Raw genomic sequence first — 14,769 nt, 5'->3', positions numbered from 1 at the left:
TGGAATGGTTCATGAATATTTGCTTAGAAAATGTTAACCTCGTTATTCCTTCGTGACTCTTGCTATATCCTTAGATTTTGACATTTGGACTCGGCTACACATATATACCAATTTGAGAAAGGAGCATGGTTCGGTTAATGCTCCTTCTGCGAGCTGGGTGGGTAAGTTCATTGGGGAGGCTTGGTTTAAATGCATTTTACGGGCATTTGGACTCGGCAGTTAGTCTCGATATAATAACTATATGTGGAGATAGTTGTTTTCTTTACGAAAGGTCAGTGAACATTTTCTTAAGTACCATGTCATTGTCTTTAAAACAGGGAAGAGGGTGTCGCATGCCGGTGCCGTATGATTTTTTAACTTCTCGGATGACGCTGACAATTCGCTCTCTGGTAACAGTCTTTTATTTATTTATTTATTCCAGGTACCCTCATGGCCACAGGGGCATTATTGAGGGGACTGTTACAGTAGAAGAATAATTGCACCCTTGTAATGATTTAATGAATATGAAGTCACCTCACCCAGTACATGGCACAGTCGTACAATATGCTGGCGATCGTTTTTCAGATTGTTGTCTAAGGCGTGTAAATGCAAATTTGGAACAAGATCCGAAACACGCCTAAAGCTTCGATATCAGAAGGGTGGTCCAAATAACTGACACAAAAATTCAGCAGGCCGAACGTGCCCAGTTTCAGCCTATATACAGCGAAACCTACGAGGCAGTATTAATGCGCGCCTTCTCATCTGGCTGAAGGATGCCCAGAGCGAGGAGTTCTGCAATGCAATACACCTTTCAACACAATCGGCGTTCAAAGGGTTGAAAAACAGCCCATCTTTTTTTTTATTTATGAAGTGCCTCCCGGTATGTATCGCTCACTGCCAACGCCGCCGACGCCGACACCGAAACCGACGACACCGGCTTTTCTGCGACACGAGCTCCTTAACGCTGTCGCGTTAAAAAGCAAGCAGGCGTTCTGTTCCATTTGTTTCGAGGACTCGACATCCCCATGGAGGTGCAGATGTGACGATCCACGCGGTCGCCAGGGGGCGCAGTGCATGCGGAAAGCGAGGCCATCTTTTCTGGTGCCCTCTCTCCCGTCTCTTCGCGGCTCTCCACGTCGCGGCCCCCTCGCCCTGTCCTCCAGCAGCCAAAGAACCGCAAGCGCAAACCTGCTTTCCCCCCTTTCTTTCCACTGCTTCGGGAGAAGTTGTGTGAGCCATCGCTCCTACATGGCGCCCCCGTCCAGCAGCAAAGTGGGAACCATTCAGTGAGAGTGCGCGAGCAGCAGCCGCAGCAGCAGCAGAGGCGGCAGCCACGATCACCAAGACAGGTGCAGGGTGTTCCCAAAGAAAGCTTCTCTTTAAAATGCGCTCTCCATTCGTTCCACCGCTGTTACAGTGGCTTCACCAGTGCGAATTTTCACAATACATCTGGCTCCAGTTGTCTCATCTTACTTCTCAGTGCAACACTCTAGCTTTTGGAGGAGCTGGTGTACATCTGTGGAATTATTCGGTCCACCCACAGCTATTATATGTGCATTAGGAGCGCTTATGCACTGTATGGTTCAGTCAGTAACATTAGGTCAGAGTTCCTGTAGTAATGCTCAATCCACCGAGTTTTCATAGCCACGGCACCAAGTCGGCTAGAAAAATGAACGTTTAGGAATTTAGCAATTTTATGGTGAGCCGGTGTTTCATTAGCAAATAGATGGTATATCATGAGCCAAAGGAAGTGCAGTAAATTAGATGCACGAGTAGTGAAGAATAGTAACAAGAAAAAGCGCTTCTGGCTTGGCGGAAGCGGCCTGGGTGCACCATTGTGTAAATAAATTAGCCTAGAAGACAGGAAATGGAAGCAGTACTCCACCAAAGCAACACAAATATTAATGGAAGATTATGATACTCCCTAATGCAAAAGTTAAGCGCACCACTGTACGTGTTTTCATTCGCAATATGTTGAGGCAAATATATTAGAGACACATGTAGCAGAGTCAGCAATTGTCGAATATCTGACCGGCCTGTGAAGTGCGTCGGCTTTTATACATGACTCGTCGAAGGTCGGTAAATACTGGTAAATACACACAATCAAGGTTAGTAAAATAGTAATTTGCACAAAATGATATAATATGTGCGTAACTCACTGGGTACATTCAGTAAACAATGTAGATGAAAGCTCACGGCCCAATAAAAGGAGCAGCATGCAAGTTTCAATATACATATGTATTTAAACATTTTTGCACAAATATCAAACAGCAGCAATCACTCAAAGTGTCGTGAGCGCAAAAATAATAAACGAGAACATCACGACTGAAGCAATCAGCAAAGTGTATACCAAGAAAAAATTCGCACTGATCAACAATAATCGCAATTATATTTATGTCATCAAGACAAAGATCAAGGTAAAGCCCGCCCGGTAGAGTCTTAAGGAACGCAAGCCACGATTCTGTACAGCGAAGTTGATAAGCACGTTGAAGAAGTCGCTTACACAGTGAATAACAGCGCTCTGGTGACGTCCGAAGTATGGTTCTGAGCCCCCCCAATTCATCTCTGGTTCCATAGAACCGGAGGGTAAAAACGATTTGCTCTTCGAATGTGCATGAATGAAGGTCACCACACAACCTCCGCAGATGTGAGTAAGCCGTAGCTCATCAGACAACCTATATGTTCTTGACAGACGAAAGTGAGGGTGAAACTCTAGCTTTATCATACTCATGCTTACCGCCACTTGAACCTATCACCCACGGTGCTACTACCGCTCCCTTGGCAGTTCCATGTTCTATTCGGGGGCTTTCAGTGTTCAGTATGCTCGGGTCAGCCTGCCAGCCAAAATCATAGATCATATCTCGCGTTTAGCCATCATGATAATTTATTGGTTATGTCATTGCACTGCAGAGCATGACGTCACGGGATCGAATCTTAGCCGTGGTGGCGGCACCTTGATGGCGATGCAATGCGAAAATCGCGGGGCACACTCTGTTAGGTGCACGTCAGACATTCCCAGGTGGTGACAGATCGTAATATTGGTAAACGTCAAACCACATAATTTATTTTTAGCATGTACCTTATGTGCGCGCGCGCCCTAGAGTTTGACTACGCAACATGTGCTTGCCGGCTACAGCAAAGCCGTGCTCAGGGACACCAACAATGCTGCCTGCTAAGTACAACAGGTGCAATGGACTAACAGCAAAAAACAGCAACACAATACAACAGTCATTCGGGATAGACGTACTGTCACTCGGGTGAATATAAGAACAAGTGTCACAGTCACCTCCAGCGTCGACAGTAGCTCGCTACTCTCGAGAATTGTGTCACGGAAGTTTGCGTTTTTCATCACAAACGAACTAAATAGCATTGAACCGTTTCATCATTTGAAGTCAGACTTATTGCTGCATTTTCAATACGATGTCCATCAGACCTTCGTCCCAGACCTTTGAAGATAGTGCCACGGGACGCAGTAAGTTCGATTACGTCCGTAAAGACCACGACGAAGGCCGCGAGTAACATTTATCGGTGTTTTGGGACCCAGTGAGTTGGCAATGAGAGACCGCTCCGCTAGGCCTAGCCAAGAGTAAAGGGCAAGCCCCACCCCGAGACTCGAAGCTTATAAAGCCACGATGGAAGTTGATGCTCCTCCCTCGCAACCACACGAAGAATCGACCGAATGCGCAGGTGACTGCTGACAGCAAACCGGCGCAAACAACGCAGTAAGGACGCACCTAAGAACGCCCACCATGTTCCCGAGGCGCAAGAGTGCTCGCCACGCAGACCACCATCGCTCCCGAGACAGCGCCTGAAAGTGATACTGAGGCCAAGGGAAGGCCTCGTCTTTCTGAAGTGGCCGACCCCGGTCATTGCCCGGGCAGTACTAACGGCGGGGGATACTCACGCATCACTCGGACCCAGAAAATTATCGTGCGGATAGAGAGCAAGCAGAACATCGGGGCAGTACTGAGCATCACTAGCGAAGAAATGGCAGCTACGATACGAGACATCAAAACTGTGCATCTCGGGGCCAAGAAGTACGGAGTGGCAACTTCTATTACACAACCGGCGAATTGAGCTCGTAGAGTAATCCATGGCATACCGCAGAGACAAGAGGACACGAAGCTCATGGGAGGGTTGTGTGCACAATGAAAAAAAATTATGGGGCTTTACGTGCCAAAACCACTTTCTGATTATGAGGCACGCCGTAGTGGAGGACTCCGGAAATTTTGACCACCTGGGGTTCTTTAACGTGCACCTAAATCTAAATACACGGGTGTTTTCGCATTTCGCCCCCATCGAAATGCGGCCGCCGTGGCCGGGATTCGATCCCGCGACCTCGTGCTCAGCAGCCTAACACCATAGCCACTGAGCAACCACGGCGGGTTTGTGCACAAAGAAGATAAATCATACAACCAAGCATGCTAGGGCCATGTGCGACCACGTTGATCACTTTCGAACGAAGAATGGTACCGAGATACATCACCTTCGACGGAGGCCCCCGAGCTACACTGCCTACCTTCTCGACACACGGTCAGGATATGCGATGCGTGCCATCAAATGGGGCCTTGAACCAACATTTGCCCGCACCAGGACAAACCCACCAGCAAAAGATGCAATGCAGCAGAGCTCATTGATGGACGCCAGTGCAAACTTAAATGTTCATTGTGCGAAAGCAACCACGCGACAGTGTCGAAAGAGTGCACCCAAGAGACTGCTACACATGCCACGCTCATGGCACAGGTGGCGCAAGGAACAGGAGCACAAAGAAAACACCATTACGAAACAACCAAGCAAGGGTCGCAGACATCATCCCCGATCTCGGACCCGCTCCAGGTCCACGCTCAGGGCGGCATCGCAACAAACAGGAGGCAGCAGATCTGGTCCCGAGAGGAGAGCCAGGTCCAAGAGCAGAACTAGGTCCGGCAGTAGCTCCAAATTCCCGAGTCACATGAGCCCCAAGGAACAGGTGAGCTGTGCAGAACGCTGTCTCTCGAAGACACAAAGACACGACAAAACCAAGCAAAGCATGCAGCCACTACGAGACGCAGACACAAACAGGAACAACGCTGTACAGGCGCACGCGGCACAAGGGCTGGAACTGTGCGTAGAGACAGGCGAATTGCGGCGCACAACTAAAAGAGGAATGACGCGGAAACAAGCCACCAGCACAAGAAAGTTTTCCGCACGCCAAACACCACAAACCCCGCGGTAGCACGCATCCACTCCCTCGGTAGGGGGGGAAAAGGTCGAGGAAATGAACAGCGAAGCACTGCCCGAGCCGGATGCGACAGCGCAACCACTCCAAGTGAGACTAACGGCCTGCTAAACATGTATTCAAGAAAACAGGAAAGCCATCCAAGAGCTGCATCTGCCAATGGACAAGGGTTTCGACGATCTCCGACAGATGATAACACAACGACACGATGTTTTCATCACTCTGGTAAACAATCAACACCATAAGAAGCCGCGATTCGATCCACACAGAGAGGCAGCTCTCCAGCAAATGCTACAAGAGGATCAATTGGCGAGAACACCGAATGATCAAAGTAAAGGAATCACCATTTGGCACTCGAATTGTAGCTTCCCTCGCAAGCGGGTGACGCTGCTGCAGTACACTGCCAAACAAGACACATTACCTGATATACTAGCTTGACAGCATACAGGAAAATCACCGCTAATTACCGGATATCACACTGATGTGGCAGCAGAAGCACGTACGACCACACTCACAAGCAAATACCTCACCTCAATATACCACACCTATGCGGACAAGGGAATCAACAACGTGTTCACGGAAATAGTACTGGAGCGCAGGGGAAACATGTCCTTTTATGCCTAATATATACAGCACGCCGAAGGAAACGCTGGGACTCCTGGACAACTTGCTGCATCAAGAGAGGCAGCTAGCTGGACGGAACCACCTCCCCATATTAGGCGAATTCACCTCGGTGCATGAGGCGTGGGAATACCTCAGACACGCCAAAAAGGAAACAACCTTGTACAACGGCATACAGCATCACCGGCATACGACAGTCACGGATCCGACATATCCGACGAGAGTAGGCAACAGCGCGGCCTGCGACACGTGTCCGGATCTTGCGCTCGCGTCCAGACTTCGGAACATCAAGTGGGAAAACATTAACGAAACGCTAGGAAGCGACCACTTCATACTAGGCATCGCGGTGCGCGCGAGAAATTTCCCAGGAAGAAAGATGCGCTCCACCAAAACCAGGGGCTGTACAAAGTTCTGGAGCGAAAGAGAAAAGCAAGAAGCCCATGTGATAAATCATCAGGAAGTCTGGGTCAAAGAACTGCAGGAATCTGTGGTCTAACACGTCAAGGAGGCTGTCCTCACCCCGGGCAATACGGCAGTGGATCCGCGCCTCTTACGCATATGGATGGGAAGCGCGTCACAGTCAGCTGAGAAGATGGCGAAGACCGCGGCACAACCGTAAGCTAAAAATTCGCATCACGAAGCTAACGAACGAGGCAGAGCGCTACGCAGAGCAACTTGCACGACAGAACTGGGGCCAGTTCTGTAACTTCCTCCAAGGAGCGTTGGCCACTGTGAAGACGTGGGCCATACTGAGACAAATAGCAGATCCGACCCAGAGCAGGATAGAAAGCAAGCACGTGATGAGCCGAGTAATAAAGAACTCATAGGTACAGACGATGAGCTGTTGTGTACCCAACAAAGTAGATACATTGGCCAGCCGATACTCGGTGCACAGCCTACCCTTCACTACTGCCGAGTGGAAAACAGCGAAATCGACTGAGGCATAACGTGTTCCGAGCTGCCGCGAAGGATCGCAAGACTCATACGAAACACCACCCCGGGCAAGGACGCAATCGCCAAGTTCCTACGTAACCAGGAGTATGCAACCGTGTAGGCAATACTTTAACACGTCACTATACATTGAAGCAGAGGGACCTTACCCCCAAGGAATTGAAGCTCACGGAGAGTGCGCTGATACCAAAGGGCCACCCATTCACTCCCTCCCCCACCGACTCTGTTCTGACTCGCAATGAATTCGAGCATATGATGAAGCTCAAGATCATTCGTCCGTCATAAAGGTCGTGGTCGTGAGCACTACACATGGTGCCTAAGAAGCACAATGATTGGCGACCCTCTGGCGATCATCGCGCAATGAATGCGGTCACTGTTCCCGACTGATACCCGCTACCCAATATTCAAGATTACACTGCCTTTTTTACCGGCACAACAAAATATTCGAAAATCAATCGTGTGAAAGTTATCCATCACTTGAATCCATCACTAGATGGAGCCAGCCAACATTGCAAGAACTGCTATAGCTATCCATTTGGCTTATTGAGTATTAACGCATGTCTTTTAGTTTGCCCAATGCAGCTCAAACCTTTCAGGTCTTTATAGGCGAAGTCGCCTGTGTCCTACAATTTTTTTTGCCTACAAAGATGATCTTCTCGTCGCCAGCAGGGATGCTGAAACCCAGAAAGCACATCTACGTCATCAATTCAATCGACTTCGTGATAACGATCTCGTCATCAATGTTGACAAATGCCAGTTTTGGGTTCCGGGTATCGATTTCCACGGACATCACATCACCAATCGTGGCATCACTCCATTGCCTGACAATGTTCAGGCCATCATCAACTACCCGCCACCAATGTCTACACGCAGCTTGCGACACTTTCTCGGACTTCATTTTTATCACCGTTTCATCCCTGCATGCTCCAAGCTGGTGTGGCCTCTTGAAGCCCTCATTTCCATTTTGAAAGCTAAGTCTACCGCACTTCCTTGGGAAATGCTCATTGACCATTATTTCGCCGCCGCTAAGACCGAACGTGATCAAGCCGCCCTCTTGCATCACCCATCACAGAACGTTCCCACTAGCCTTATAGTGGACGCTCCTTTGGAAGCAGTGGGAGCCGCTCTTCATCAGTGGGTTAATGGTGCATAGGCCTCCACCTCCTTCTTTCCCCCAAGTTAGGCGACACTGAACACCAATGGAGTACTTTCGGACGCGAGCGTCTCGCGGCCTACTTCGCAGTGAAGCATTTCGGGTACTTCCTTAAAGGGCAACAATTTATTATTCTTACCGACCACAAACCACGTGTTTCGGCTTTACGTTCCTGCAGTACTACGCATACTCCTCGAGAGTTCAGGCATCTTGCTTTTCTTGCCGAATTCACAGCAGACATACGCTACGTCAAAGGCAGCCTTAACAGGGCAGCGGATGCTCTCAGTCGTGTTAATATCAACGCCTCAAGTTCTGTCTACCTTTCCTTGTTTTCATTCGCGGCGGCTCAAGCATCCTACGGTGTACTTCCACGACTCCGATCTTCTACATCCCTCCGCTTGCGGCAAGGCATCTTTCCCAGCAACGATATCACACTACAACAGTGCCCGCATTTATGTTGTTGCTTTTCTTCGTCGTGCTTTTTTTTTTTTTTTGATGCACTTCTTCGTCTTCTAGTACGTCACTGTTTTAGAGATGAATGAGTAGTAGGGTACAGATTAGGAGAAGGAAGAATTAGAAACGATGAAGTAGATGAAGTGAAGGGACGTACAAATGAAATCCTTGTGCTCTTAAGGTATGTTCCTGTCTTTTTAGAAATCTGTTTAGATAGTGACACTAAACGAATACCACAGGAAATAATATGACTTGGCAGAAAATGTAGGTGCATATGTAGACTGCACAATGAACAAGCATGTTCGCGGTTTCATCGGTATTAATTATGTTACAGTCAAAAAGCACAAAAATTGCATAGCTTCAGTTGGTTGAATGTTAATTGAAATCCTATAGCATGAAAAAGTCATTCATGATTTTCAATTGTTCTAGTTCATTGCACAGGCTAATGCTTAAGAAATGAGCATGGGAAGTTTCATTTATAAAATATTGGTTTATTAGAAAGTTACTAGCTTTTCCGCAACAATAAACTGAAGATGAACTTTCGAGAAAGACAACAATTAGGTTTTCCGAAGGTCTAATATACATCAGTGGAAGATTGTGGGAGGCTAAATCCCACGAGCCTCATAGGCGGGTCCCTCCTCAGCTGCGACGTTCGCCTTTACATCGTTTTGTAGTTCGTAATTTTTCGTAGTTCGTGTTCGGTCCCTGCTAAGGCAGGCTACTGTGGTGTAGCTGCCAGGATCAGTGCCAGCCTCCCTCAAAATATCGATCTTCCCATTATTTTCATTCTTGAAGTGACATACACAATCGTATAGTCCCAACATTACAACGCGTAAGCTTACATAGGCATCTTTAGGGACACGCTGCCATTTGAATATGAAATTGAGAATTGTCCGTGTCTACAATGCTCGATTACTATTCGCATTGCCTTCTACAGTCATCGTGAGATGAGTTCTGCCATATTTTTTTTTCCTTGTAAATGTAGTGCGCGCAGTTCAAGCTTGTGGTCTTGTGCGTGGAAAGTTGTAGACATGTCACTTTCTTCTGCTAATATCAGGTATGTCTTGGATAGTCCGTCAATGTTCAAAACGTAAATATAGAATTCCATTAACGTTTGTGTTTGCTTTGTAGTCTCTGAAACGTTGCTAAAATAACACGCACAAACCAGCGCCCCAGATAGCATCTTTCGCATGGCGAGGCGAAGCTGGCTGAGCAGCAGCGCTTGCCAATCACGTGCACGGTCAGCCATTCGGTGGTGCGCAACGAACGGCGGGAGGTGCACACGCGCCAGCGAAGCAAAAATGGATAAAGCAGTCAAAGGAAAAAGAGAGTATAGCCGCCAGGGTAAAGGAGGACGAAGGGTGAGAGGAGGGGAACGTGTAGTCTCCACTAATTTTGTTCTCTTTGTGATTATTTTTGCGTAGCAGCATCCAGGGGTGAATTGGCGCTGATGGTAGATCTGACGTATTTCCACCGCGATTTGACATGGCTAAACGAGAGTTTGGGCTCGGTCTCCTGGTTTAGTCACCGCTAATTGCCAGGGTCGCTAGGCAGTCGTCTGTGCGGGTTAGGCACCTAGCTAAAACACGTTGCTTTCGCAGCTTCTCAAAACTACGGCAGAATTTGACGACGTAAGCAGCAGAGTGCGGGTCTTTCGTCAATAACATTTGAAATGCATCGTAATGAATGTCATTCATATTGTGCTTCATATTTTCTTCTTCGGCCTTGAGTACATTCCCACGCTTTTAGAAATCGCTAACGTCTACTATGTACGTTGCAAAATTTTCGCCATGCTTTTGCGACCACCCACTTAAGCCTTGTTGAGCTCGAAGCTCGGGCACAACACTTTGGCGAATGCTGCCTTCAAAGCCCTTCAAGTCTTAAGGCCATACTTGTGATTCCGGAACATCATATTGTACAACTTCGTGGCACCTTAATCGCAGTATTGGCTCACCCTTTCGGATGATAATATCTGATATTTCAGTTGCACCGCACATCACCCAAACATTAAAGGGAGAGTTATTAACAGTCGTCACCCAATAGAGACTTGCAGAGAATCAAGCATCCTAGATTTTGCCACCAACAGCCACCACAGCTTGATTCTTGCGCCATAACGATGACAAGGCCCACATCGCTGCTTGGTTTCTCTTTAGTTATTGTTATACGGTACTTACGAGATGTAGCCTTTAGTTGGCGCCGACTACTTTTCCCATAGAGATATCAAAAATATTTAGCGCTGTAAAACTAAAAGTCACGCAAGGTCATCTTCACAACAATACACATATAGCATCTAACATTAGCAACAACATTATGTAACATCTAACGTATATCTGCAATGAAATCTCTCGGTAGGCTTGTTCTTTTAAATACGAAGCGCTAGGGACGTCCGTCCCCACGTCGGAAACTACCACTGGCGTGGCAGCTTGCAATAGTAATTTTGACCGGTAAAGGTATACACAGAGCACTATGTGTTTTAAATTGTTATCAGGAGCATCTTATCAGCAATTATGCGGTTCACATTATTGCTTTGTGCTTGTTTTTTATTGATACGTATGATGTTCTGTATGCCGTATGCGTTATTCCAAAGAATCCACGCGCTCTTCGCTTCACTTTGCTGATCGCTTGAAGCTTGGCCCACATTCTTACTGATGGACACCGACACGAAAAATTCCGGCCAACTAGAGACTAAGAGCTTGGCTGTGAAAAGGTGGACATAGGAGGGTGTTGAGGAAGCAAGAGGTCAAGTAGCATTCAGGGAATTGAACGGAAATTGTTACTGTCATATGTGGTGTGCATGATAGCTGGTGAACCGGCCAGTGTGTGACAAAAAGACAACAGTTGAAACTATGACTTAATTAGTGCTACAGCGATGCGTCGGTTAATTTTGAAGGTGTTAAGATGGCAACACGGAGTCTGGGGGTAATGAAGAGGGTCAAATGGAAGGCAGCGGCTTGATCGTTCAAGGGGCCTCAATATTTCGATGTAGGCGTTGTCGTGGTTGTATAAAAAGATTACGCTACCTTCTGTAGTGAAGGCACCGAAAAAATATTCTAGCATCTTAGACATTGGTATAAGTCAGCGGGGGTCTTCAGAACAAATAAGAGAGAAGCAGCATAAAAGCGTGAGGGGGCATATGTGCATGAAAAAAGGACTAATAATGTTGATATATTAAATTTTGGGGTTTTACCTGTCAAAAACAAGACCTGGTTATGAGGCTTGCCGTAGCGGGTCAGTCCAAAATAATTTGCCGCACCTGAGTTTAACTTTGCCACTGAATTCGAGTACGCTGGTGGTTTAGAATTTCGTCCACAGCGAATTGCGGCCGCCGAGGCCGGTATTCAAACCTGCGACCTCGTACTTAGGAGCCCAACATCATGACCACTACGCAACCACGGTAGGTGGTTGATATATGCGTAAAAGCGTCGAATACAATAATAGATTGGGTGGTAGGGGAGAGGCAGCGAAGACCTATAAGTGCAGAAATAGGGCGAGCTTAATAATCGAGCTAAGCTTGCAGCAAGACATGTTTTTGCGCCTTCGTTAATAATATCAGAATATGAGGGCTAGCTCATAGCGTTCACCTATTCTAAGTTGCCACGTGCCAAATTGATTGCCGTCAGGTGTAGGAATTTGAGCTTGTGTATTAGGTATGATTCTGTAGATTTCCTTTCGCGAGGTAAACGGGAAATTGTTGAAATACCTATATAGACCCTTCCTTTATCGAATATATGGCAGTGTTCATAGTAGTGGCTGAATACTACATTGGGTAAATTCTGTTTTGTGGTGGTGCGATGCCATTGAGTCTCGTGTATTACTTTTTAGATGTGGCAGACTCTTGACCGTAGATGGTTCTTGGCATGCAGGCGAAACTCGAAGTTACCTGGTGAAGGTAATCCGACGATGCAATTTTTACTGTAGTACTGTATGTGTTTGCATGTAGAGCACCTGGGGCGGCCACAGGAATCTTGGCTTGGTCTTTGTCCTGAGTTTCACATGTACAAAGATCTCCATGAAACTGTTGTTGAGTCTGTAGGTTGCTCTGGGTGGGTCGGGAAATATATTGAGTTTCTGGTTTCTGGTGTGAATTGGGTTGCATTTAATGAGGATATTGTTCACGTTTAGGAATGCGTTCGAGAATTTTGTAGTAGAAGAGGCGTTGTTTTTCCGGCTATCTTAGGGCGCGGTTTGAGGACCTCGGCTCACTGAAGTGTGGTTGCATCGGTGTAGGCTTTTTTAAAGACATTGTTTGGGTGGCTCCTGTTTGATAGGTATTTTTTTAATGTAGTCGAGTCTATGTAGTCATGGTTTTCAACGCAAATGCGACGTAGGCGTGTAGCTTGACCTTTATAGATGCCTTATTAGCAATGTCTGGGATGGTGGCTTGTATATTACAGGCACGGTTGTTTGCCAAAAGGTTTCTATATAGCGTTGGCTTCAGTGTCCGATTTTCAATATATATTGTATCCGGAATGCTTATGTGCTCGGTTAAAGATGCTAATAATAGTTTTTGTCGCTGAAAAAATTTAGGGATATTACAAATTCCTCTAGACCATACTGACCACGTTCCCATACTATAAATATGCTGTCTGTGTATCCTACTCATGTTTGGGGCGTGTCCCTGCAGTGATACATAAAATCTGTTTCTAGAGTCCTCAGAAAGTTTGCGCAGGTTGGTGCAAAAGGTGTGCCCATAATTTCATTACTACGAATGTATTATGCGGACGTACCTTCGGTATCTTTATCAGGCAGAGAACTCCGTTCGTACTTTTCTATGCTTAGACGGCTAGTTGAGGTTGAGGGCTAGTATTATACTAAATTTCATTTCATCTTGCTTCCAGATGCTCATCTGTATCTAACACGGTGGTGGTTACATGCGATTGTATGAAAAATAAATCTTTTAAGGAAGAGCCGAGTTCAGACAACGCTAGAAATTATGCAAATGGCAAAAAATCCCCTTTATGAAAATTGTCACTATAGATGTTTGGTACCGGGATTTCAGAAACACAGCTATAGCAGTGCGAAAACGCAGAGAGTAGTAAAGTGACATACACTCACAGTAAGGGGAGCGAAACAGACAGCGCTGAATGTGTTTCCTTGCTGTGTTTTGTTTTTCGTGCGGTATTTCTGTTTTCAAAGATTGTGATACTGCAAATAAATTGTAATGATGCCCCTCCCCTATCATTATCAGGGACATTACTCCGTTCGTATATTTGGCTACTTTGGCTGCTAGTTGCTGTTGATGGCTAGTATCCCGCTGTATATTACTTCATCTCGCTTCCATATGTCGCGTTTATATCTAACAGCGCAAAATAAGCTATCAGTTGTTGCCTGCGGTATGTAGCACTGCGTTCTGTATGCCCACCAGCCTTGCACTGCAGCCCAAGGAATTTGCAACAACGTTCTGCATTCTACAATTTACAAAATCTACTACTTAAACGGAAGCAAAGATACCTTTGCAAACTCATGCTTAGCTGTTTGACAAAAGTGGTTACAATTTAGTGCTTCTGTTTATTTTCTACACCATGAATTGGAATCTTTATTTGACATTATTGTCGAAAAATACACCCACGGAGAAGGCGCATTAAAAATTGTGTCATGTAAAGAGATTTCCTGCAGTCAGATGACTTCTAGCTGCAGCTGTAGCGTTTTACTTTCTGTCATCACTATCATTTCCGAAACGGCAGCATATCTGGCAGACGCTATTTCTTGGCCAGAAGTGAAAATTTCGGAAGCCCAAAGCCGTCAGGCTACAATTAAATGATGTACGGGTGATTTATTGAAAAGCAGAGAGGCCGATCGGAAGAGAGTACAAAAGCAAGTGGCAATACCTTGCGTTCTTTCCAAGTACAATTAAAAGCAAGATCACCAGGATGCGATATCCTACGGGACCTGCTATATCTCTTTCTTTAGAGATGTCTGCGCGGCTTATTTAATGATAAGATGGTGATATTTCGCACCAATACTCAATTTTTCCTCTCTATACTGATGGCTCCTACTTTGAAATTTACAGTTATTTTACTTTTAGCATTTTGAAACACCAGAGCGAGGCAGAACGTGCGTCATCAAAAGGAAAAAGTTGCTCACCTTGATAGGTGTGGTTAACCTTCTAACTATAGCGGACTGAAAAAAAAAGCTGGCGCTCTACGAAATAGGCGACATTCATGTTCAACATGTTTATCTCTTGACCCAGAAATGATATATAAACTACAACTTTAGAAGAAACGCCAAAGCACACGTCCTTCCAGAGAGCTGCTATGCAGACGCTGCGAGTTGCTACTGCTATTCTGTTTGTTCTGAAGCATATATCTGCCAGTTCAACCAATGAAACCCCCAAAGCAAATGAATATGACATAAAAAAGGTAAAATCTTATATTTCCGCTATCCCTCAAGTCCT

General features: G+C 46.2%; 1 long non-coding RNA gene across 2 annotated transcripts in view; it reads left to right on the top strand.

Moving 5' to 3' along the window:
• The first annotated feature begins 14,510 nt into the window (after positions 1-14,510).
• LOC129385595 (uncharacterized) overlaps positions 14,511-14,769 on the top strand; it is a 39,613-nt gene continuing 39,354 nt past the window's right edge. The window contains exon 1 of one of the 2 annotated variants that reach the window (XR_011895544.1): positions 14,511-14,734. This is a non-coding gene — a long non-coding RNA (uncharacterized lncRNA). The remainder of the gene's footprint in view (positions 14,735-14,769) is intronic. The other variant, XR_008613055.2, reaches the window with a different exon arrangement.

This window comes from Dermacentor andersoni, chromosome 7 (assembly GCF_023375885.2).
Source record: "Dermacentor andersoni chromosome 7, qqDerAnde1_hic_scaffold, whole genome shotgun sequence".
In the NCBI taxonomy this organism is placed as follows: domain Eukaryota; kingdom Metazoa; phylum Arthropoda; class Arachnida; order Ixodida; family Ixodidae; genus Dermacentor; species Dermacentor andersoni.
This window is presented reverse-complemented; position numbering and strand designations above follow the sequence as displayed.